We start from the raw sequence: 27,576 nt of genomic DNA on the forward strand, positions 1-27,576 counted from the left end.
AGGATATGCCAAGGGATAAGCTCATAAGAAAGAATGCGAGAATAATGTCAGGATTAGGAATGCTATTATTTGTGGTTTGACTAACTCTGAGTACATGAAAGTGATGCAGTATAAAAATAGCTAGGGATGTATGGGTCAAATTGCATACAATCTATGAGGAATATGAGAATGTCAAATAAGAAAAACTTCAAACTTATAGAGCTCAGTTTAAAAGTACATAAGAATGAAAGAGGATGAAAATACTATTGTATTTCTAGTTTGGGTGGATGAGATAGTTTGTTCTATTAGAGGTCTTGTTGAAGAACTAAAATAATAAAATATTGTGAAGAAGATAATTAGATCCCTACCACCAAGATTTGATCCTAAGGTGGCTGCAATTGAGGAAGCTAAAGATCTAAATGAGTTAATTATGGATGAGGTACATGGATCCCTAATTTATTTTGAGATGAGGTTTGATAATGATATATTTGCAAGTAAAGATGTTTCTTTAAAGGCTTATAGGAAGGAGGATGAGTTAGATCCCGATGATGGATTGGATCCAAAAGAAACAAACTTTGTTAGAAGACTACAAAGAGGTTTTGGTAAGTATAAAGGTGAATTACCTTTCAAGTATTTTAATTGTGGAGAGATAGACATTTTATAGCTAAAATCCCCTATAAAGATTCTAAAAATGAAGCTCAAAATAATAGGGAAAAAATATTTCAATGGGAAGAAGTTTAACAAAAATCAAAAGGGTTTCTTTGTGAATGAAGACAGTGGATCATCAGATGAATAATTAGATAAAAAAACTACTAGAAATACTGGTGAAATATGTCTATTCGTGGCTATGGAGACTCCAAACAACAATACCAGAATCTTGTCAGAAGATTATGTCAAGGTTTGTCTTATGAGTGAATTACCGCATGCCTTGATAAGGACTTAAAATGACTAGAAATAAGGATAGTTGAGGAAGTGAAGAACTCTAAGAAGTTAACTTAAAAACTTGAAAAAGTGGAGAGAATAGTCAAATTAGAAATAGAAGAAGAAAGAAGGATTGAAGAAGTATTGATAGCAAGAATGTTAAATAGAGACAAGGACTATGAGAAAATAGAAGTAGAGATTGTTGCATTGAGGAAAGATATTGACAAAGAAATTAATCAGTTGAAGACACAATTTGAAAAGAGTATAGAGATGTTGGATCAAATTATTGGAAGTCAAAGATCACCACATATCAAAATTGGCATTGATTTTACTAAAAAATATAAAGGAAAGAGTGTAGATAAAACCTCAAAGTCAAAAGTAGTAAAAGGGTTTGAAACTTTAAGATTAGAACAACGTGTGAAAACTGAAGAAAGTAGAAGGATAAATGATGGTTTCATTCAAGTATAGAGGTAGAACAAAAGATCCAAAAGGAAAGCACCAAGAGGACAAGGATTCAATACCAGATTCAATCATTCTTTTTCTAGTTACTATTTTTATTGCAATCATTTTGGTCATAAGGTTGTGGATTGTAGGAAAGGTCTAGTTAGAAGGAATAATTTTGTTAGCAAAAATGTGTTTTCTCTATTATTTAATTTTAATATCATTTTTCATCAGTGTAAAAACTATAGTAATATTGCCAAAAATTATAGAAGTAATTTTGTGAGTTGTCCTATGCCATAAATCAAAGGAAATAATCCTTTTAGTCAAAATAATGAATGCAAAAATATTAGGAAGAAGAAATCGAAAGAGCAAAAGACTAAGAAGTTTCTAGTGGCCTAGGATACACTTCATGCCCAAAAGGAGAAGAATTTGTGGTTTATTGATAATGGATATTCAATTTACATGACATTAGATAAAAGTAAGTTCATGAGCCTAAAAAATTTGGATGGTGGAGATACATTACTCTTGGTAACAAATTTTTTCTAGGATTGTCGGAAACAATACCTTGAGTCTTGATGGTGGTAATACAAGTACCTTCAATCTTTTGTATGTAGAAGGATAAAAACATATTCTTCTAAGTGTAATTCAAATGTGAGAAAATGGTTACATTTTGTCATTCATTGAGAAAGGTAATGAAATTATAAAATGAATACCAAAGAGTTGGTTGTGAAAAGTAGTAGAATAGATAGAAATGTGTATCATTTGAGTGAGGTAAATGGAAATAAGTTTTTCATCATACAAAGAGAAGAAAGTTGGCTTTGGCACAAAAGGATGGGATATATCAATTTTATGATCATGTGAGAATCAGCTCAAAGGGAATGGTAAGATATATGCCTAAGATGAAAAAGCCTCCATCTTCAAATAATTAGAGTCGCAAGGATGGAACATTGGCATTGTTTTTGCATGTTGTGCTTGTGGCATGTTTTCATGAAATTTAATAAGGCAATTTTTCTTAGTGTCTATGATCGTATGTTAATTTAGCATTCTCTTATATCCTATTCAAATTAACATTCATCTAACATTTTTTAACATATTAATCATCATGCTTTGTGATTGTCATACATACCTCAACCATGGACACTCATGTCTTAGGATGGATGAAATCATTCCTTGCCTATAATATTATTGTCTATGCAAAGTGATATTTTCTTCACCTAATTCTTTCCATACTTTGGTGAATATCTATCTATTCACAAAAATCCAAACGCCCTATGATGATGATAACCAATTTATAAAGAAAGATCATAATCCTCACCTTCCATATATATCCATATCTTTCATATTTATCTATCTTGTTCTCTCTTTTCTTATATCCGTTCTTCATATTCCCTTGCTCTATTAGTTACCCTAACCAATCTAACTTTCCTTCCTTCTAAATATTCATTCCATTTTCATTGCCTAAGCTTGCTTTTCTAGCCTCATCATCCTGTCAAGAAATTGACCTCTTTTGATAATTTTTTGCTCAATTCCTGAAGGGGTCATCCTACCTCCTTACCTCAATCCTCTAGGGCATACCAGGGCATATTACTTTGAATATTTCTTTTTTCTTTGAAACAACAATCAAAATCAAACTATCTCAAAGAGGGGCAAAATATAGACATTAAAAATTGACCCTTCTTTTGTCTACTCCTTTTCAACAATTTTAGTCATGAATTAAATACTTTTGAATTATTTTAAAAATTTCCTTATGAACGATCTCCCTTCTTCTAACATTAATGAAATAGTTTTATTATTTAATTAACTGACCATTTTTCTTTAAATTAATTTTTAATTAATTGATTAACTCTTATCACATTCCTCTATCCCTTTATTACAGTTAAATAATCTTGATTATTTTAAATATCTAACATTTTATTCTATAGTCTAATGAATTATTTAACTTGATAGACTATTCACCTTTTCCCCTTTTTACCAGGTAAATAGATGAAATATCTATTTACTCTCGTCTTGCTCATGAAATTAAGTAATCTTCTTATAATTTAATTTTATCTTTTTCCACACTCCTTTACACTATCTTACAACTTCTTCCATTTGTCCTTTGATTCCTTCCAATGGTTTCCCACTTGCTCTGGCAAATTTTCTCCTACACGATCTTGGCCATCCATTCCTTTTGGGATGAATTTGAAATTCATCGTTGATCTTCCCTCTTCACAATCTATAAATTTGAATCTCTCCCTCCATTTTTTTCTTTAATCATCAACTTTGAGCTTTTCTTTTATCTAGTTGTGCCTGCGGGTTTTTTAGGGTATTTATCTCAAAATTTTGAAGAAGACTCAAAGGCTATGAAAAATTCTAAGGGACCACATTTGTTTCATGTTTATCATTTTGATTTTATTTTGTTTATGCACTCTCATTTTCTCACACTCTTCATAGATTAGACTAGATTTTACTTTGATTTGAGGGTTTTGTGGCGGCCCTAGGAAGATCATTGAAAATCAAAATTTCTAGGCTTTATAGTATTCAAACATTACTAGATTTTTTTCCTTTGTTGTTTTCAAATACTCTGACATGACTCAATCACCTTGAGACCAAAAATTTTCTTGGCCTTGACATAAGCAATTCTCTTTACATAAATGAGAACACTATGATCAACACTCAATCTCATGCAAGTATCTGTAGTCTATATACATGAGTGTGTACCAATCAATACATTCCAACTTCAAATGAAACTCTACAAAATCATGAAGGTCCAAGAAAATAATTATTGCTCAAAACTAAAGAGAACCAACAAGACCATTGTCAAAGATTTATCTATAGAATCAAGAACATTTCATGACATAATGACCTATCATCTTCTCAAAGGAAGATTATATGATGCAAAGAACATATCATGGTCTGAAGAACCTATAGCTTGCTAGAACTCTAATCTAAAATCAAGAGTACATCATGAAATAATACAAACCATACTCTAAACCATGAAAAAACATCTCCAAATACACAAAGATAACCATCAATCATCAAATGATGAATCTACATCATTGCTAAATCTCCCACTAAATCATGTAACCAAGATCTCCAAGCATCATGATAAGTATCTTCTATTATTGAAACCCAATATGTCATTAAAATCTCACCATAGATGAAATATATTCCAAGAGCCTATCTATGATACCAATATTTTTTTACAAAAGATCATCTATCTTCTAATTAAATATCATCCATAGTTTAGAACCAAAATATTGAAACAAAGTGTGTGCAATAAAATGCCATTTTAAAAGGAAGTAAAATAAAAATTAAATGATTCAAAATCACAAAATAAAAGCAACAATCAAGTTAAGGCAAAAGTATCTCAAACCATGACAAAATCCATAAAAAATGGAGTATGTTAATCCCCTTATTGCATATATTTTCCCAAGTTTTTTATTTTGATATGTGCTCATATAAGTTTGCCAATATAATGCTTCTCTATCGATTTAGATGCAAGATGGTGAAAAATGACTAGGTATTGGCTAATATAAATCAAGGGAGATGGAATGGAGGGCTAGGATGAAAGGATGAGGATCATTGGTTGGGACATTTTTGGTTCTCTCAAGCCATGAGATGTTGTCAAGTGGAATCATAAGAGAGATTGAGAGGGCTATTGTACCAATAGATTATGGGCAAGATCTTGCAATAAAGGTATTTATTTTCCTCACTTTGAATATAAGGGGAATAAAAGAATTTAGAATTATTTTTGAGGTGACCTTTTGGAAGATGTTCCATTTGTGCTTTCTCCCAAATTGAGAAAAAAATTACAGTTGAGAGGACTAGAAGGGTAGCCATTTATGGTAAGGAGTTGAGAACTCTATAACATGAGCTCTATTAGGAATGCATAAGTTATTAGAAGGTAATTAGGTGAGATTAGGATTAAAATTAGAGGAAAAGTGATAAAGATCCAGAGGAAATGACATTTGGAGAGAGAAATGGGTGGATTAAATATTTTGTTTAATTTATTTTTGGAGGAAATGGGCCGGGTTTGGAAATAAAATAAAATAAATGAGGATATTTATTTAATTTAATGGGAAGAAGTGTATGAGGTATATTAGGCCAAGTAAATTAATTAAAGTAATTACCTTAGGGGAAACCTGTGAGTAAAATAAAAGGATAGGATAATTAGTTAAATAATAGTAAATTATTATTTAATTGATAATGATGATAGGAATAGATTAGTAACATAGATAAATCAACCAAATGATGATTCTCGGTGTTTAAATTTTGTCTCTTTTAAATGATGTTAAAATAACCTTTTTTGTGAAGAAAAATAAAATATGATCGACATGAGGAAAATGTACATGTCAAAATTATAGTTAACTCGATTTTAAATCTTAATAAAATATGAAATATTGAAGATAATGTTACAAAACCAATTGAAAACACTAGTTATGGATGTTGCAAAACCAAATTAGAAAGAATCATGTTCATATCTATTATAGAAAAACATTTGTGCTATACAAAGTGAGTGTCACTCTTTAAAAATGTTATTTTTTGGAAAAAATTAGTTTTCGAGGGAGATAGAAAAATGGAAGCAAATTGATTCCAAAAATTATAAAAAAACTATTTTTAGAATATACATACAAAATGACACAAATCACTAGTTCACATCATCTAAAAATTCCTTACAGTTTAGAAGTAATAGGTGTTTGAATCTAATTTTTTTTTTTTTTTTTTTTTTTTTTCTAAAAATGAATATTGTAGTGTCAAAGTTGGCAAAAAAGTGTCCCTGCAACTGCATCCTCCAATTGGTCGATGTTTTGTACATGTTCACAAATAAGTTTTTCCCTTGTAATGTTATGGAGTAAATTCCCTATTTGAATCCTGTTTAGTGTTAATATACTTGATAAGTCCATGTGCTATCCCAAAAATGGCACTTTAGAAGTTGTGGAGATGGCAAAGGCTGTAGTGGTTGTTGTTGCACCAAAAAAATTCTAATTTGGCATTGATAGTTTTTATGGACACAAATGTTTCCCCTATAGCCTCCTTGCCTTTATCCTCAATAGTGTCTTCTTCCTTGTTCTCCATCTTCTCTTTTGCATTATTTTTCTTTTTATCATTTGTATTATCCTTTGCATTATCATTCATGTTGCGTATTACCCTCTATGTTCATCTTTGTGTGAAACTTTTTATTCACATTTGTGTTAACTTCGGCCTAATTTTCTATATTATCTTCTATCATCCCAGTCAAATTATCTCTCGATGGTTGTGGTCCTTATACTTTCTATTCTACCTCAGCCTTCATCATCTCCTCATATAGTTTATGTGTCACCTCCATTTTCTCCTTCCTCAAATTTTCTTCACTCTCTATATTCCCCTCCATGCTCTTTTATCTAATCTCTTCTTTATGCGAAACTATTAAGCCTATGCTTGAGCTAGTGCTTGCTTCCTTTCTTTGGTTAGGTTAAGGTTAACCTCTAAAATGGTCATTTCCCTTGTTTCTTCTTCTCTTTCTAGTGCCTTGGCTCCTTTAGCTTTGATTATAGCCTTAAACTCGATCATCCAAGGCTTTCTTGGCAAATACACCCTTTCATAGGGTTAATTCAACCTTTTTCTTTCAAATAAATCCCTAGGTGAATTCACCCCTCCATGTGAAAATTTGCCTCTTTCCTCCATGAATTCACCACTTTTTAGCATATTCATCCCTTTTTTAGCATATAATCAAACATTTGTGGATAATTTAAATTTTTTTACTAGATCCACCTCTATCGAGGTGTATCCACTCCTATTTTCATGGATCTACCTCTATCAAGGTGAATCTACCCATCTTTTGTGTATCTACCTTTTTTGAGACTAACATACCCCTATTTTTGCAAATCCATCTTACTTTTTACATATGTATGTATCTTTTGGTTAATCCTTTCAAATGGTACATATTACCCTTATTTTATTGAATTTGTCCATTCATTGGAAAACTTCCCAATATTATTATAAAAATTCACCTAAATCCCAACTTTCTTATAATTTTTTTCCTACAAAATGAACTTTTCAAGAAATTTCAAAAGGGTGTACCTGACGGTCTAGACATCCTCTCTAGCTTGCTACTCGTATTAGGTATCTATGATGTGGTACATACTATTGGTGTAAATAATTATTCATCATGGATATTATTACACCTTACTTAAGTTTACTTAGGATAATGCATTTAATAGTAGTTTGGGTATGAGACACTTGGGTGTTTGTGCCACATTGGGATAGTGTGTGTAGGAGAATTTCCACCTTTTATGGTGTGATCTTGTTACTACTCTATCATATCTACTTATTGTGGAGTGATAATTCCACCTTCGGTGGGTGATCCACCTCATGTGAAATATTTAATTGTTTCTCCTACCTACCACACCTATTTCCTACCTACCCTTGTTTCTTATTGATCCACATGTCATGTTTGTGTGCTCACATATCCATATAGCCTTGCCTATATATGCAGGCTCATATTCATTGTATAAACAACTATTGAACAACTATTGATCTATTGATCATTTATCTATTACTGACAATATAGTTTATTCTTATCCTATATTTTGTCTCTATTTGTACTTTTCATTGAGCTCTTGATCTTGGCAAAACCTCACACATACGATAAATTCACCATTTTGCCTTCACTTCTCTCTTTTCTCTTCTCTCTAAATTTATATTTGTACACCTAAAATTAATTAAATCAATATTTAATAAATTTAAGCCTGTCAACATAATTAATTGATTTAATTGTGTTATCCTTATTCCTCCCGGTGTTAATTAAATCTAATTTAATTAATCTTGTCACCATTCTCCAATAATTAATTTATCAAATAAATTAATTAGTCCCTTGTTCTTCTAAAGTCCCTCCAATAATTATTTCTTCTAAACCCACTTAGTTAATTAATTTTAATTAATTAACCCAGTCATGTGATTCCTACAAATCACTTTTCCTAATCCCTACTCAACCTAATTAATTCTTTTAGAATCTCTCATAATCCCACTTATCATTATTCTCCAATATTAAATTCACCACTCATGTCACATCAACATTGAGCCTCTCAAAGAAATTCAAATTTCTTTGAATCCCCGTATCCATCCTCATTTTGAAATTCAAATTTCCTTTCCCCCCTCTTCTCAAGTATTTTTATATTCTTTTTTATTTCTCCAATGCATCCTTGATCCATGTCCACTATCTTGAATCAATCTTGGCCCTCCGTTGGCCTCCTCCAATCTATAAATTGGAGCATCTCTTCTTCTAAAAAAAAGGTCTTCCATTCTTCTATCCTTATGCTGGTAATTTCTCCTCTCATCTCCCTCTATCACATCTTTATCATTTTCTCATAGTCCTCTATCAAATCCTCAATCCTCATCCATCAATAATTCATCAATCCAAATCCTATCGAATCCTAATATTGTTGAAAAAAGAAGAGAAATCCACATCCACATCAAGCAAGGAGCACATCAAGTGGAGCATAAAAGGGGTGCCTTCACTTCATCAAGCCCAATCCGAGGGAGAGGTGAAAGACAAGGTATAAATTTGGTTGTTTGCATTTGTATTGTGTCTTGTTTGATTTCTTTGCACACTAACCTCCTTTGTCCCTTCTTCGTCTTTTTCCCCTCTTCAATATTAACTTAGGTCACAAATGATTAGTAATTTTGCTATTTATAGGAACCCTAAAGCCCCTTTTCTTCAACCATTTCCACCTTCTAACTTTCCTTTCCTCTAGTTTTCTTTCATCATTATCTATTTTTCTTTATTGATCCATTTTTATTAGCCTTTTCACCTTTCGAGAGGTCATGTGGATCTCTTTTTTTTTCAACTATCGTCTCAAGGAGATATCGCCTACCCTAACCATTCTTCCACCTTCTCTATACTAAGGCATCTTTTCATAGAGTATATGTCAATTTGATATTACATAGCTTGTTGTATATGTAATGAAAATTATTATTTTTTTGTTGGAAAGAGGACTTCAATAACTAGTGCGTAAATATTTTTCAGAATTTTTTGTGTGACGTTTACTATTTTTCTATAAGCATTGAACAAAGAAGTTCACGTTCGGTGAAAACCCTACATTCATAAGAAATAAAATAAAAATATATTAATGAGATTAAATATATTAAAAATTATACTATTTTGAAAGCTTATAATAAGGGCTAAATACTTAAAAAAAAAACTTCTAAATGAACTCATTTGACCCCCCAAAAGCTAATGTAAAATTGTATTTTTATAAGCATTTGATAGATGCAAAGGAAACTCTATTGCAAGTATGATTTAGAAGAAGAGAGGTTCTATCCAATAAATTTTTATCTAAGAGCCTTTGATCTAAGTCTCTTCAATTAATTACTTCAAATGGGACCTCTTAAATCTTAAATCATTGTATTTTCTAAAAAATGTATCATTTCAGCAAAAATCAGGATGTATGAAAAAGTGGGAACCAACATTGTGAGTTCACCCTGCAACATTGTAAGATGGCATTCCTCACACATCATGGGACACTTCTCTATTTATTTCACAATAGTTGAAATAATTAGTTGTCAAACTAAAGGGAGGTAAGACCTCTACCAAAGAAAAAATGAAGAAAGATGCCTAGGAGGAAACAATAAAATAAAAGACATATGAGTATGTCAAGAAGTGTGCTAGTGTTGCACAAAATCAATTGGAAGGAGAGATAAATAATTTGAATGATAGTGTACTAGAGGTAGGGGTAATCTATCAATTTTGTCTACAATAACTTACCACAACTAAGATCCTAAGTGATCAGATGATGAAAGTGAAAAGATCAAATCATATAAGTGGTACAATCCTACAATTCGTTAATAGACATGGATGGAGTAGTAAGGGCACAAACAGAGGCTATCAATAGCTAGCTCCAATGAATCCATATACAGAGGGGGTAGATAAAGGGTCAAATATAATATCTTTGGGAGATAGTGCATACACACATCAAACTTCTCGAAGGGATATAGAGCACCACAAAAGAGATAGTTAAACAAATCGAAATCCCAACTGCACTTGCAAAATAAAAAAACAACAATAATCCAAATGTAGGGACAAATTCCGATGATCCAACAAGCTAAGACCAATTTCCTGAGAAAGCACTAAATATCTCAATATTACGTACTATGGAATCCTACCCAATTGAGCATCATGTATTGAGGATAGGACATCATTTTAAAAGGGCAGATAAGGTTTACAGGTTAAGGAGCAAAAGTAGAGCTTAATTTGAAAGCTTCTAAAAAAGGTCTATGGTATACAAATGGACAATTGGCTAACTCTAGTAGATATAACCCTTCATGGGAATTGTATATATGTACATTACAAATCATATCCAAAATATACCCGAATGTAATTAAGAGTCCACTATATGAGTAGTGAATGAGACCTACAATTTGGTTATCAAGCTATAATATTATGCACCTAGTTAGATAATCACCTTTCTAGGATTGACATATTCAAACCTAGATTAATTTTACTTAGTCTATTTCATGATTTTGTCTCACTTCATATGATTGAGACACGTGTCCTCACTTTGTGCATTTACATTTGACACTTGCTGACATACTTTTTAAGTTATCTCACAAGTGTTGCACCTTTGGTGGGATAAATAGAGTTCTACTCCAATCTTATCACCTAATCATCCTTGCCTATATATGCAAGATTGATAATTGTACATTTTACACCCTTCATATTATGTGATAGGTTATCCTATTATGCTTATCATTTCACTAGTGGAAGTTATTTTTGTGCTTTCATATTCTTGGCTTTCTCCAACATGGTATTAGAGCCATGATTACATGTTCCTTCATGTATCAATGTAAATCTTAGATAAATACCTATTATTAGAGCGTCATAGAGCTAAACAAACACCACCATTATGTTCAAAAGGTTTAGGAAATGGAAAATCACCTTTCATTTCATCATTTCATCATTTTAATTTTTTGCAAATTTTTTTCTTATAGGAAAAATTTCTAAAAAAATTTAGCAAAAGGCAAATTTTCCCTCTTCTCATCTGCTATTTTGAGAAGAATTGCAATTTTTTTTGCCTATTCAGCCTATTTGGATGCTATTGGCATTATGTGAACCGATATGAGGACATAATGACATTGTATGTTGTCATTGATGTCAATATGCTAAAGAGGTGAGAACCGGCATATGAGAGAACTGGTATAACATTGTGAACCGACATGTGTGCCAAAGTGAAGCGGTGTGCTTGTTCAAAGGTGAACCGACATATGGTGGTTATGGGAATTGGCACACGGAAGCGTTGTATGACTACCGGTTGGTAGTCTCAACTTTACGATTTCTGGTTGAAGTGCTTCAAGCCTATGTGGCTCAACCAATGACTTTGTGTGATGAGTTAGCATGATAGCAAAGAACAGATCGTGTTGCCACGTAAGCCTTGTGTGCGTGAAGGATCTTGCATGAAGAAGATTGTTCCTATCTACCTCAAGAATGTGTGAAGTCTATAAAACGGTGATAACGTGTGATGGGTTATCAGCCACCATGAAATTGGTGGAAAACGAACGATGGAGATTAATGCAGTGTGCTCAATGATCAGGATTGAACCGTTTGAATTCCTTAACCTAATAGGTTTAGGGTTTAGGGTTTATGCTACCGACCTAACTGTTTTCCTATAAGGTCGATGTTGTGACTCTTTCTAGGGTTGTTGGCAAAAGTTGTGTGTGTGTATCCAAGAGAAGGGATACGTGATTCTTGCCAGACCAAAAGGAGAGAAGTGATACCTGCACAGTGTAAGTGCAGAAGGTGAAGAGGAGCTTAAGCAGATCTGAATTAGCATTAAGTGCTATTACTAGATCATTGTAATACCTATTGATCTCTAACCACCTCAATAGTTGGAAAATCCCTTAACAGGGTAGCCTTAATCAGCTTGCTAAAAATCCTTTAACAAGGTAATTCAAAGCTACTGAGTTCGGAATCCTTTAGCTATTGAGTTCTTGAAATTCTCTAACAAGGTAACCTTTAATAGGGTTTAACCTTTAACTGGGTATTGTAGCCATCCCTTAACTGGGTGATCTCTAACAGGATCGGTTCCTAGCAGAACCTATTGTAATGTCTCTAACCAAACAAGACTCCTAACAGAGTGAACTTCCAAAGAGTTCAAAAATAGCTTGTGGGTATTCATCCCCATAGTGGAAAATAGAAGATTCCACTCTGTTAAAAAGTCCTAAGATCCCTATTACCGGTCTATACAATAAGGGTTGCTACTATTCAGGAGCTGAGATCAATAGACAAGACTAAGGTATCCCTGGACTCCATCATAGCAAAGTTGACAACCCATGAGCTAAATAGTTTTGATGGTAGTATTCAAAAGACTGAATCGGCTTTTAAAGTTTCTGCTGTACCATCCAAAAAGGGAAAAGAAGCTAGCACTAGTGGTGAACCAAGACAGAGCAGAGAAATGGATGATGAGGAGATTCTGATGGCATTTGAAGCTCTCCTTGCTAGGAAACTTCCAAAAGGAACCAACAAATAAAAAGGTAAGCTACCTTTGAAATACTTTTCTTGTAACCAGATAGGACATATTGCTATAAACTGTCCTAATGGCGACAACAAGGACAAATCGGAAAGGTTCAAGAAGTTCAAAGGAGGAAACTGGAGAAACTGTTTTGTGGCAGTTGATGAAGGTGTCACAGATGAGGAATCAGAGGATGAAGAAAATGAAGATATTGTGTTTGTTGCTGTCAAAGAAGATGTGTCGGAACAAGAAGGCTCTTGTTTCCCGGTTTGATAATTCCAATGAGTGGATCATTGACAGTGGTTGTTCTCACCATATGACTGGTGACTGGAGCAAGTTTCTATCCTTGGAGGAGTATGATGGTGGTGCGGTTCATTTTGGCAATGATGCACCATGCATGGTCAAAGGCAGAGGGTCCATCTCCCTGAATGGAAAGAGTAGTGCTGACAATGTGTATTGGGTTGATGGTCTCAGACACAACCTTCTGAGTGTTGCCCAACTGAATAACAGTGGCCTCACTCTAGAATTCAAGAATGGAGTTTGCAGAATCAAAGGAAAGAATGGTGAATTGGTGGCCACCGACATACAGACCAAAGGTAACCTATTTCATCTGAATGCAAGTATAAGTACATGTCTTATGGCTAAATTTGATGATAGCTGGATATGGCATAGGAGACTCTGCCATGTAAACTTTGATAACATTGTGAAGGCTAGTAAGATCAAGGCAGTTAGAGGGTTGCCTGTGCTAAGAAAATCGGATAATACCTTGTGCGGAGAGTGTCAATTGGGAAAAATGTCTTCCTCAACCTTTAAAGGTAAATCTTTCACTGCTGACAACTTGCTTGATCTTGTGCATACTGATTTGTGTGGTCCTATGAAAACTAGAAGTGTGCAGGGTGATAGGTACTTCATGATTCTCACTGATGACTGCTCAAGAATGATGTGGGTCACAATCTTGAAAGACAAATCTGAAGCTTTTGTAAAGTTCAAAGCTTTTAGAGCATTAGTGGAGAAGGAAAGCGGTAAAAGGATCAAGTGCTTGAGAACTGATCAAGGAGGGGAATTCACTTCCGGTGAATTCAACAAGTACTATGAAGAACATGGCATCAAGAGGCAATTGTCTACCCCCCGGACTCCATAATAGAATGGCCTAGCATAGAGGAATAACCATGTTGATTCAAGGAAAGGTAGCTCACACCTTTTGGAGAGAAGCAGTGAGCACTGTAGTCTACACAATGAACCGAGTACTCATCAAGAAAGGTAAGGATAAAACTCCTTATGAGTATTGGACCGGTAAGACACCCGTGGTTAGCTACTTTAGAGTGTTTGGTAGCAAATGTTACATCAAGAGGAGTGAACACTAGAGAAAATTTGATGTGAAATGTGATGAGGGAATATTCCTAGGATATTCCACCAAGAGCAAAGCTCTCAGGTGTTTCAACAATAGGACTCAGAGAATTATGGAAAGCATCAATGTAAGAGTTGATGAAACCTCTGAGAAAATTGAGGAAACCGGCAGTGAGCAAGAGGTAAACGAGCCGGTTGCAACCTTCTGGGAACCGGTTGTCAGTCAACCAAGTACCAGTAACAGTGTTCCTACACTGGCAGATGTAGATGCTAATACTGATGGAGATGAGGATGAAGAAGAAAAGCAAGAGGAATCTACCAAGACCATTCCTCGGTATGTCAAGCTGAATCATGATCCTAAGCAGATCATAGGAGATAAGGATGCAATAATCCTTACAAGAAGAAAAGTCAGAGAAAACTCATGTATGATCTCTGAATTCGAGCCTAAAACATTCAAAGAGGCACATAAAGATGAAGACTGGATTAAGGCAATGGAAGAGGAACTTGACCAGATAGAGAAAAATGGCACATGGTCCTTGGTACCCAGACTGAAGCACAAAATGGTCATTGGTACCAAATGGCTCTTTAGAAATAAGTTGAATGAGGATGGCACAATGATTAGAAACAAAGCTAGACTGGTGTGCAAAGGATATGCCCGAGAAGAAGGAGAAGACTATGGAGAAACCTTTGCTCCTGTAGCCAGATTGGAAGGAGTTCATATGCTTCTTGCATATGCAGCTTTTAAAGGCTCCAAAGTATATCAAATGGATGTAAAATCTACATTCCTAAATGGTGTACTTGAAGAGGAGGTGTATATAGAGCAACTAGATGGGTTTTCCCTATTTGAAGACAGTGACATGGTGTGTAGGCTACATAAAGCCTTATATGGTCTAAAGCAAGCACCTAGAGCATGGTATGAACGCCTGCATTCCCATCTTGTGAAGAGTGGATTTGAGAGAACAAGTGAAGATAGCAATATCTACTTGAAGTCTGAAGGAGATCAGATCCTGATCTGTGAGGTATTTGTTGATGACATTGTCTTTGGTGGAGATGACAAGATGAGTCATGAGTTTGCAGATGAGATGAAGAAAGAGTTTGAGATGTCACTCATAGGGGAGATTAAGTTCTTCATTGGACTGCAGATCCAGCAGATGAGAGATGGAATCTTTATCACTTAGTCCAAGTATGTCAAAGAGGTGTTGAAGACCTTTGGCATGGAAGATAGCGAACCGGTTGGTACACCGATGGTGACCGGTTGTAAACTATCCAAAGAGGATGACTCAACATTGGTTGATAAGAAGGAATACCGATCAATGATTGGTAAATTGCATTATGTAGTGCATAGCAGACTGGATATTGTGCATGCAGTTAGCATTACTGCAAGGTTCTAGAAAATTCCAAGAGAATCCCACTAGGTTGCAGTCAAGCGGATTCTTAGGTATCTAAAGGGAACTGTTGACTATGGATTGTGGTATCCATATAGCAAGGATTTCAACTTGAAAGTGTTCACAGATGTTGATTGGGCTGGTAATGTAGATGACCGGAAGAGCACAACCGGTGGTACATTCTTCCTTAGTGGTAGACTAGTCTCATGGATGAGTAAGAAGCAGAGTTGTATCTCTCAGTCTACAATGGAAGCCGAGTATGTTGCAGCTTTCATGAACTGCACTCAGACAATTTGGATGAAGCATGTATTAAATGGCTTCAAAGTTCCTGTATTTGAACCGGTAAGTATATTTTGTGACAATACTAGTGCAATTAATATCTCCAAGAATCCGGTTTTACATTCTAGAACCAAGCACTTTGAGCTTAAGTATCATTTCTTGAGGGAAAAGGTTCAGAACAAAGAGATTGCACTGGAACATGTTTCCAGTAAGGAGCAGTTAGCAGACATATTCACCAAGCCTCTCCCAAAGACTACATTTATGTACTTAAGAGGTGAATTAGGGGTGTTGCCCCTTCAGGAGGTAAACTAAAAGCATATTCTCCACATCACTCAGGTATTGCATAGTCAAATTTATTTTGGATTGATGTGTTGAAGGATGCTACTCCTCAGGGGGAGCAACATAATGGAACAGGGAAGCTTGTGCCTCCACCTTGGCAATGTTTTCAAAGGGGGAGAAGATGTGAATCGAAGAAGATATTTGCAGAAATTTGGGGAGAAGATGTGAAGCAGAGAGATATATTTGTATATTGCCATCAATGCCAAAGGGGGAGATTGTTGGCATTATGTGAACCGGTATGAGGACATAATGACATTGTATGTTGTCATTGATGTCAATATGCTGAAGAGGTGAGAACCGACATATGAGAGAACTGATATAACACTGTGAACCGGCATGTGTGCCAAAGTGAAGCGGTGTGCTTGTTCAAAGGTGAACCAGCATATGGTGGTTATGGGAACTGGCACATAGAAGCATTGTATTACTACCAGTTGGTAGTCTCAACTTTAGGGTTTCCGGTTGAAGTGCTTCAAGCCTGTGTGGCTCAACCGGTGACTTTGTGTGATGAGTCAGCATGATAGCAAAGAATAGATCGTGTTGCCACATAAGCCTTATGTGCGTGAAGGATCTTGCATGAAGAATATTGTTCCTATGATAGATTACCTATTTATGCATAAGTGTGAAATGGTAGTGTAGTCTCGAGTTGAGTGAAAAGCTAAGTGAGTAACCGGTTAATGCTTGTCTCAGACATTCTTAGCTTTACCGGTTGCACTTTGTTTCAAATCGGTGTTGCTGTCTGCCAGTCATTTGAAGTGCTTGCAGTCAAACCGGTTTCAGACTGTATTTTTGTCTGTATTGATTCACCCCCCCCCTCTTAGTACCGGTTTGGTACTATTCACTCATCATTGAGTTATCAGATGCATTTTAGCTATTTTTTGCAAAGACTTTGGTAGTTTTTTACTTATTCTTGAAAGCAATTTGTGGCTTTCATTGGCCTCCTTGTTGGTTTTGTTGCATTGTTTGGAAAATGTTTCTTCTCTATTTTCTGGTACCACAACCTTTGCTACTAAAAGCCTAGGCAAAAAAAATGGAAGATGCGTAGCAAAATGGATATTGAGATGCTTCTGTAGGTTTTTAATATCTGGTTTTGGTCTCTTATGTCCAACATATGGTGCACCCACTTATACATTTTGGAATCACCATCGAGAACCTCCATATCCTACTTTTGACAACATTTTGCAATATAATTTGTACACAATGAAAGGTTATAGAAATTTACATTGCATGCAATGGCCTCCATAATTTGTCTTGATGCCTACATCTCCCCAATTCATTTTATATAGTTTATTAGATTTTAATACCTTATAATTAGATTTTCTTCAATGGATAAGCTAAATGAATTGTTAACCATTTCAGTCCATGTAGCCTTTATCTTTTTTTTCGTTTTTCAAATTTTCTTGCTATCATTTATCAAATGAGAGTGTATAATCCCATTTTGTAGATTTTATTAGAGCATTGAGCACGTTCATCTTCTATTTGATGTTAGCTTTGATGAAGTTACATAATCATTGGATATTTCTCTTGTCTTGCCTATATTAGCTTCTATCATGATTTTTTTTTGAAAATATTCACGAATTTAATCTGACTCAATTATCATATAGAATAGTATTAGATTCACATTAATTAAGATATCACCATCTATTTATGGTCCCCCTTCTTGAATCTTTCATGTTAGATGATCCATCATATATTAATATTTGTCACCTCACATCATTATCTTGGAGATTAGTGAGCGTTCATCATGGGCAATCTTTTTGTCTTTATTTCATGTGCATAATTCAAAGATTTTCATAGTATTTCCTACATCTTCTTTCTTAAATTGGAGGTTATATTACACAAATTTTTAGTGTTGTTTCTTCCTAAGGGAGAAATGTTGTTCAATGATTGTGGATCATCTTTTGAATCTAGTGTTAAGTATCTACCAATACTACATGCATCATCTTGAGGGGAGGCTACATGGTTTCTCTTCTACTATTAGTTTTGGGATGAAGAATTTCCTCACATGAAGTTTATTACTTCACACTTTTGGGGGAGGGGGTCACATGAAATTTTCTTTTTCTCCTATGGGAAGAAACATACTTGTACTTTTGATATAATTAGTCCTTGGGGGTTCATCATGAGTCCTTTCTATCACTTCTCTTCTTCAAAATTGTACATTTCATTCATAATTTCTCTTTTGAAGAGGATTTTTGTTCCCACTAGGTTTTCTCCTTTATCACCATATTATGATAAATTTGTACATGAGTACCTAATATGGCCTAGTATTTGGGACTTGTCATTTTGCATATATTACTCCTTAGGTTACACTTAATGGGGTGTGTTAGTGTATATAGAGTCATTATGTACCTAGTTTAGTAATCACCTTTCTAGGACTGACTTATTCACATCTAGCTTAAGTTTATTTAGGCTATTTCATGATTTGTTCTTACTACATAAGCTTGAGACATATGTTCCTACTTTGTGAGACACCTAGTGCATTTACATTTGACACTTGGTCAAACACTTGTCAAGTGAGTTCACAAGTGTTGTGCCTTTGTATGGATAGCTGGAGTTTCACTCCTACCTTCTCACCTCCTCATCCTTACCTATATATATGAAAAGTTGATAATTGTTTATTTTACACTCTTTGTATTATATGATATATTATCCTATTATGTTTATTGTTTCACTGGTGGAAATTATTTTCATGCTTTTAAATTCTTGTATTTATCCAAAACATAGACGATTCGGTCAAGTATATTTAATTGAAAATATACAAGGCCCTAAAGTTTACATTTTGGAAAATTAATTTCTAACAATAAATATAGCATATTCCATTAGTTAAACATGAGCTAATTGTTGTATTTAATTTATTAAATAATTTAAATTAATTATCAGAAATTGATTTTCCAATGTGCTAAATATTACTGTGTTGCTTATATTTTTACCTTAGAATCTATAAATTAACTATATTCTTTATTTGTTTAGTGAACTATCATAGGAAAATTAATCTTCGCACTTGTGAAAGTGAATTGACATATACAATGGAACATGTACTCATGGAGTAGAACAGGAGAAATATGACGACTATAAATTTCTTACCTTTGTGTATTTAATGTAAATCTAGAGAAATTGTAATTACAAGCACTATTTTCTAATTTGGTAAGGGTCATCTTTTCGTCAATGATGCTCTTCTATGGTATAGTATAATAGCTTTCGAACAATCATTAAAAGTAGAAAACAACCACGTAGTATGTGTTGAAAGATAGTACATGTGAGTAATGTAATTATAATGCTCGATTATGTCACTATGATGCTCTCATGACCATTATAGATGTATCTTAGACACTCTTATGAATTAAGTTTTGTCCTTAAATATGCCACCCTACCATGTGATTTGAAACACTTCACACTTTAGTCAACCCCTAACAAGTAGTAAGGGATGGGAAACAAGGGTTCAATTTAAGAAATTCAAACTTAAAAGTTTATAGTTAAAATTTGTGCTAATAGAAATGGGTTAGCTGAATTATTAACTTGCAACACCAATAAATTTGAATAGTAGAGACGCAACATCAAATCTACATATTAAATTTTTTTTTCAATAGAAATAAGGTGTACTATCTCGCATGCTAGTAACACATATTAATAAACAACCCAATCACCATAAATCCGAAGCATAAAAAAAAAATTAGATAAAATATTTTATGTAACTCTACTTCATAGAGGTTAACCAGGTGAGATAATTAGGTGAGATGAAAAAACTGATTACATAGGCAAGCACTTTATATGGCACTAGAGTTTGATTTTGCAGTGATGTTCAAATTGTATTTCGTTTGTTACTTCTCTCATGAAAGGGAAAGGGGAAATTGCATGTAGGAGCACACTTGTTGATGCATATTTACCTGTCATTTCACATTGAAGAAGAGCGTAGATGCCAAAATAATATTAAAGAATAGATGCCCACCCTTCAACTTAGGCGACAAGATGATAATCAAACAAATGATTCAATCCAATCGGGCTTCTTAATTTATATTTTGCTATATTATAATGCATGTCATCGTCCAACTATATTTTGAGAAATGTGATAAGCACGAAGAAATTTCTGGCATCTAAGTTTTAGGAGTATTGATTAAGTTTTAGAAAAAAACAAGAAGTCGAAATGTATCTTTTCATAGATGATTTACAATATATGAAAATATCTCCTGTTTCATGCAGAAAAACTCTGAAGTGACAGAGCTTTGTACAATACGTGTTGGTATTAAACAATCTGATCGATTAAACTGAGACCAAGAGCATTCTCGATTTCACAAATATCTCTTTGACTACTAACAAAAAGAATTCACAATAACATTGGTGCTCACTGTATCAAAACATAGAAGTTTCAGTCTAAATCAAGGCGTGGTTGAAGTAGATTTATTTTACAAAATTGACGGAAATAATTGATGTGGGAACCAGTTTTTTAGCTACATGAGATGAGATTAAGAAGAATATTTATAGATGGGCCAGTCAAAAATATCAGGCAACTATGCTGCTGTCTTTTCCCATGATGATAGAACAGAAGGGCCTGCATACAGTTGGCTAGAAGTTGACAGGGTTTCACGCCTATCCTCCTTTTCAACCATCCACAGATAGTATGACGTCAATTATAGACTCGACTTTCTGAAAATAATATCTTTAAAAGAAAAAGAAAACCTGAAACGATAAGTCATTCGCTCATTCTGGTGGTAAGCAACTATTCTAAGTAATTTTAGCTGTAGCTTGGAGGTTTCACACTCATTTTTGGTTCTCTCCTAAATGTAATGTCTTCATGTTTAATTTTTAATTTTGTAATTTTTTTCTTCATTAATATTTTTTTTAGGTTATTTTGTTTGGTTTTGTATTTAATTTAACATGTAAGTCAATTTTTTTTTGTTAGTTTATTGATTGTTGTCAAATATTTTTAATTGAACAGCAATGATCTTCCATTTAAATACAAGGTGGTCTAGGTCATTACTTTTTCATAAAAAAGATAAGGATTGGATTATTATTGTGATGGTAAAATTTTTATGTCTTTTATTTTTCTTCTTTGTTTTGGAAACATTTTGATTTGTTTTGGAAAGATTTTGGTTTGTTTCCTCCTAACACAATGACTTTTAAATAATGTATTTCTACATATAACATCTCTGATTTTCAATCTTTTATGATTCTATGATAATCTAAATTTAAGATAAAATTGAATGTGTTTTGTAGACTTGTATTTGATGCAAAGTGTTGAGTTTATAGGTTTCTCTATAATTAGATAAAAATATTTTATATAACTCTAATTCATAGAAGCTAATCAGGTCAGAAAATTAGGTGAGACTGATTACATAAGCAAACACATTTGACAATAGAGTTTGATTTTGCAACTATGTTCAAAGTGTGAGAATTACATGTAGGAGCACGCTTGTTGGTGCATATTGGCCTGTCATTTTGCATCATCGATTTGTAATGTTGCATCAAATTGTTTATATCGTTCACATTGAACAATAAGATATTCAAGAATAGATGCCTGCCCTTCAACTTAGGTAAAAGAATGTAATCAAACAAATGACTTCGACCTCTCAATCCAATCGCCTTACTTAATTTATATTTTGTTATTATGTTATAATGCATGTCATCGTCCAATTGTATTAAAGAAGGGTGATAAGCACGAAGAAATTGCCGGCATCTATGTTATAGGAGCATTGATTATGTTTGAATAAAACAACAAGAAATTGAAATGTATCATTTTATAGATCATTTGAATCTACATATAATTTATAATATATGGAATTGTCTCGTGTTTCATGCAAGAAGTATCTAAGAAAGACGTGTTGCTATAAAACTGAGACTAAGAGCATGCTCGATTTCACAAATATAACAAAGACTTTTTGACAATAACCAAAAAAATTCTTAGAAAATTTTCCAATCTCGTGATTGATTTATTTTCCAATCAAAATATGGAAGTCTCAGTCAAAATCAACGCGTGGGTGAAGTTGATTTATTTTCCAAAATTGACGTAAATAATTGATGTGGGAACCAGTTTTTAAGCTACATAAGATGAGATTAAGAAATAATATTTATAGATGGCCCAGTCAAAAATATCAGGCAACTATGCTGCTGTCTTTTTCCCCACGATGATATAACAGAAGGGCCTGCATACAGGTTGGCTGGAAGTTGACAGGGTTTCACGTTTTTAAATTGATGTTCTAGATTTTATAGTGAGTATTTTTTTGGTTAGTTTATTGATTGTTTATTGATTTGTATGTCAATTTTTTTGAATTGAACATCAATGATCTTGTATTTAAATACAAGTTCTAGGTCATTAGTTTTCTATCAAAAAGATTAAGGATCTTATCGTTATTGTGATAGTGAAAATTTTATATCTTGCGTTTTTCCTTCTTATTTCGAAAACAATTTGGTTTGTTTCTCCCTAATACAATGATTAGAATATAAAACAATGTATTTCTACACATAACATATCTTGTTTTCATGCTTTTACGATGTTCCAAATCTATGATAAAATTGAATATGCTCTCTTGACCTATGTTTGATGCAAAGTTTTAGTTAATGCATTTCTATATAATGTGAATTATTCTTATAATTAGTTGATTATAGGTAGTTATATGATTATATCATTTTCTAGTACTACTACTGAGGTATGTGTGGCAAGATTATATTCTGTGATAGGTAAAAGTACTAGGAAGGAGAACTATGTCCTAGTGTTCAAGTGTTCTAAAATAATCTAACTATGTGAATAATCAAATGAAATATTTAATAAAAAAAATAATTAAATAAAAATAAATCAACTAGTAACTTAGTTAATTTATTTAACTATATAAATATGATTATATTTATTTGATAATGAATTCTTTATGTTAACTAAAAAAAATAGATAAGACAATACTTTTTTTGTAATGTATGTGTAATACTTTTTTTGTAATGTATGTGTAGAGGAGGAGATTTGCTACCCTCGAGTTGACAAGCTCTCAAAAAGAAAATAGCTCTCAACTACCTCAAACGACACATCTCAAGTGAACTTAAGATAATGTTCTTGAATGGAAACTTTGAACTCTACTAAACTACTAACTAAAATTGAAAAGTTGAATATCTTGAGTATACAGAAAGCTAAATGGTTGGATACACCATTGTGCTTTCACTTTTTATATTATCTCAATTATAAATTTCAATGTATGAAGATGAAATGGCTAATCACATGTTTATGATGGTCATATTGGAGAAAATAAACATGGATGAACTTCAATTTAGTTCTCAATCTTTAAAGATAAAACTTCCCAAAGGGGATGTAATATAATGTGTGTGGGGGTTTGATGTTATAATTTATTGGGAGGTAAAAATTAAATGTTGTTGTGCATATGTTTTTTAAATAATCCAAATAGTTTTTACAATCAAATTCTTTATCTCACATGTGTAAGGAAGTTGTAGTAGATTGTTTTATATTGTAGACAAGAGAGCCATATGAGACATGCGAATAATATTGTGTATTGGGGATGTCATATGTATTATAGTGTGGATCAACTTCTTCCAAATAGAGCATTATATTATGTTTCCCTACATCAATTATTTGAATTATAACTAAATATATTGAGGTGTTATTATTTTTCATGCAAGCTCATAATAAAATAATTTTAGCTAAGGATCACTTAAGAAATTTGTCTTAGAGAAAAAAAAAAACCTTAGCAAAGTTTTTTAACTTCAATGATACTAAGTTGAATAATTAAATCACATTTCACAGTTGGTTAAGTGTATTGTTTTAACTTAGGTGAAGGTGGTAAGATTACATTCATAGACAATAATATTGGTTAATGAGATCAAAATACCTATCCCTAGCTCCACTTATGTGATATCTTTATGGAGAAATTAGGGAGTGGAAAATATGTTTAGCTCTACAAGGAGATGCCTTGATATGAAAGATAGGAAAAGTGAATATGTATAATCCATATGGATAGTAAATGAAGAGGGTAGACAAGAATCTAAAGAGATGTCATGAGAAGGCTTAAATATGTTCCTATTATCCACAGACATGGTGCTAAGAAAAGAAAAAATGAGAAATAAAACTGTGCGCTTGAATTATAAATAAGTGATAAAACAAACATGATGAGTTAAACTTTTGTAAATACATACTATTTAGGTAATGTCATACCATAATATTCAATAAGATAGCATCTCTTATGTACTTATAATTAATAGACAAAAATAGTATGAGTGCATAGATGATTTGCTCAATTATATTTAATAAAAAAATATACAAGGCCCTAATGTTTAACATATTAGCGAACAAATTTTTAATAATGGGTGTAGCATCTTCCATTAATGACACTCGAGCTAATTATTGTATTTAGTATTTTAAATAAAAAATAAAAAATTGATCTCCGAAAGTGCTAGATATTGGGGTACTCCATAGATTTTCACCTTAGAATCCATAAACTAACCATATTCTTTCTTGGTTTGGTGAACTATCATAGGAAAATTAACATTTTAACTTGCAGAAATGAATTGATACATAGAATTGAACATGTACTCATGGTATAGAACTAGGAGAAATTCAACAACAAGAATTTTCTTACCTTTTTAATACAAATATAGAGAAATGGTGCTTACAGATACTAGTTTCTAATTTGCTAAGGGTCATCTTTTCATAATGGTACCCTTTCATGGTATAGTATAATATCTTTAGAGCAATTTGATTAAATGTAACAAGCAATCATCTAGTTTGTGAAAAAATGTAATACATGTAAATAATGCAATTATTTAATGCTTGATTATGCTATTATGATTCTCTCATGACCATTATAGCTACATCTATGATATTTTGAATGAATTAAGTTTAGTTCGTAAATACACAACCCTACCATGTAGTTTGAAACACTTCACACTTTAGTCAACTTCTAACAACTAGTAAGAGAGGGAAACAATGCCCCAAATTAAGAAATTCATATTTAAAAGTTTATAGCTGAAATTTATCCTAATAGAAATGACTTAATTTAATTACTCATTTTCAACAATCATAAATTTAAATAATAGATATACAAATTCAAATTTACATCTTAAAAAATAATAATGATATTGGTAAAAATATACTATCTAACATGCTAACACTACATAACAAACAACCTAATCACCATAATTCCAAAATGTAAAAGAAACTACATAAAACATTCCCTATTAAATTATGTATCCTCTAATTTGTAGAGGTTAACCATGTGAGATAATTTTTTTATTTTTTTTGATAAAAGTGGATAAACCACTGAATTATATTAATAATTTTTGTTTTTTACAGACTGTCTGGTTCAAAGAGCACTGAAGGGAAAGAACCAGTAAGAAAACCCTTCAGTATTGCTCAAATAACATAAGCCTATCTACCCATTACAAGAAGCCCATGGGCACAATCCACCCAAAAACCCTTCCCAATTACATAGCAAGCCTAATTAGATATAAAGGAAGCTGTCAGAAGAGGCATACAAGAGAAAACTGTGAAAGTGAAACACCAAGAAGACGTGCATCTATCCAAAAAACCAAAAGATCAGCCAATAAGATTCGAAGCTAGGCCACCCCTGTCTATGAAGTACAGTTCTCCAATCCACTGATTAGTAGGATACCAAAAACCAGAAGAGAAATTATTATAAGAGATCTTCCCAAGACAAACATCGTGAGCAAACATAATATAATCCAAAGAAGGAGAAGGGGAGGATGATGAAGACCCCGAGGAACCAAAATAAGACCAAGCCACATAATAGCCCACATAAGCAACCAAGAAAAGCACAGTAAGATGAGAAACCATCTCGTATACCAAACTATCTGCAAGTTCCAAGCTCTCAAAGACAACCACCATCCTCCAAACCTAACCAAGACCTTCCAAATAAAATAGAGCATCTTACTATATGATAAGCGACACCACAGAAGGAATAAACATGAGAAGGCCAATGACAGAGCCCAGATACAAACCAATCCAACAGAGGGATCATTATGAAAACAACCAAAACCAAACACGAAGCCTCACCGAATGAGCAGAAACCAACTCCTTACTATGATAAGCAAGCAACGTGCAAGAGGAGTGAACATAACATGATCAACATAATCATAAGCATGGAAGGAAAAACCAAGCTAGAAAAATGAAGACACCCAACAATGATGAGCCAAAGCCATTCTACAGAAGCTCATCCCTCACTGATTACCCAATTGAAGATAATCAATAGAGAAGACTCTGCCATCTCAAAGCAACCATCATTACACAAACCTGGAAGTGAATGGTAAATTGTGAAGGCAACCAAGCAATGATAACTGAGTCATCCAACACAAACTTACCACAACATGATTACCAATCGAAATTGCCAACTTGAAAAACTATAATGATAAGAGTATGCCCAATCAAAATAACATGCACACAAGTAATGAGAACAAGTAAATGATCCCAAGCAATGAGCATCTCGAGCCCGAATATTCATGCTACCACCTCACTCAGAAAAGCAGAATAATATCATGAGAAATAGGAGACATCAATCCTCCGAAAGATCAAACTCATCACAACTAACCAAGTAATGGTAAGCCAAATTAAATACAAGGCCAATTCAACAGGAAAGGTGCCGGTCAAGCGATTATAGCCTCCACATCCTCTTGCTCCATGAGGAGATAGTTACCAAGTATGCCATCAACAAAGATGTTGCCATAAGGCCAGACAACACCCTCCCTGATGTCATACACGAAAGAAAAACCACACCCAGCAAGGAGTGTGATGAAGGCTACAATCCATGACCAATCAACTTTTAAAGAAGAATACTATTGCAAGAAGTGGGGATATCCCGAGGGGGAACCTCCAAGTACTCAGCACATTCAACAACAACCCTATTAGCCAAGTAGTCTGCAATAACATTTATCTCCTTATAACAATGAGATATAGTAAAGGTAGAAAACATTTCAACTGTGCAAGGATACGCTCTAACAAGTACCGTAGATGCCATGAAACACATTTTTTAGCAGGGACCGACTGAAAGACCAACATTGAGTCCCCTTCAATATTGATATCCTTAATGTCAAAAGAAATGACAAGATGAAGACCAAAAGATAACGCCTGAAATTCAGCAACATTATTAGAGCCGACAAACTGATTACATAGGCAAACATTTTATATGCCACTAGAGTTTGATTTTGCAGCGATGTTCAATCTGCATTTCTTTTGTTACTTTTCTCATGAAAGAGAAAGGAAAATAAAAAGCGAAGATTATTTGTAGGAACGTGTTTTTTGTTGCATATTTGTTTGTCATTTCGTATCATTGCTTTGTGATATTCATATAATTTTCCGATGTGAATATGTTAAACCGGGAGAAACCCGAATCTTGTCATATTCATATATTCCGATGTTGCGTCATATTGTTTGAACATTCCGATGTTGTATCATATTGTTTTGCGTTGTTCAAGAGCGT

This window comes from Cryptomeria japonica, chromosome 7, assembly GCF_030272615.1.
Source record: "Cryptomeria japonica chromosome 7, Sugi_1.0, whole genome shotgun sequence".
NCBI classification, from domain to species: domain Eukaryota; kingdom Viridiplantae; phylum Streptophyta; class Pinopsida; order Cupressales; family Cupressaceae; genus Cryptomeria; species Cryptomeria japonica.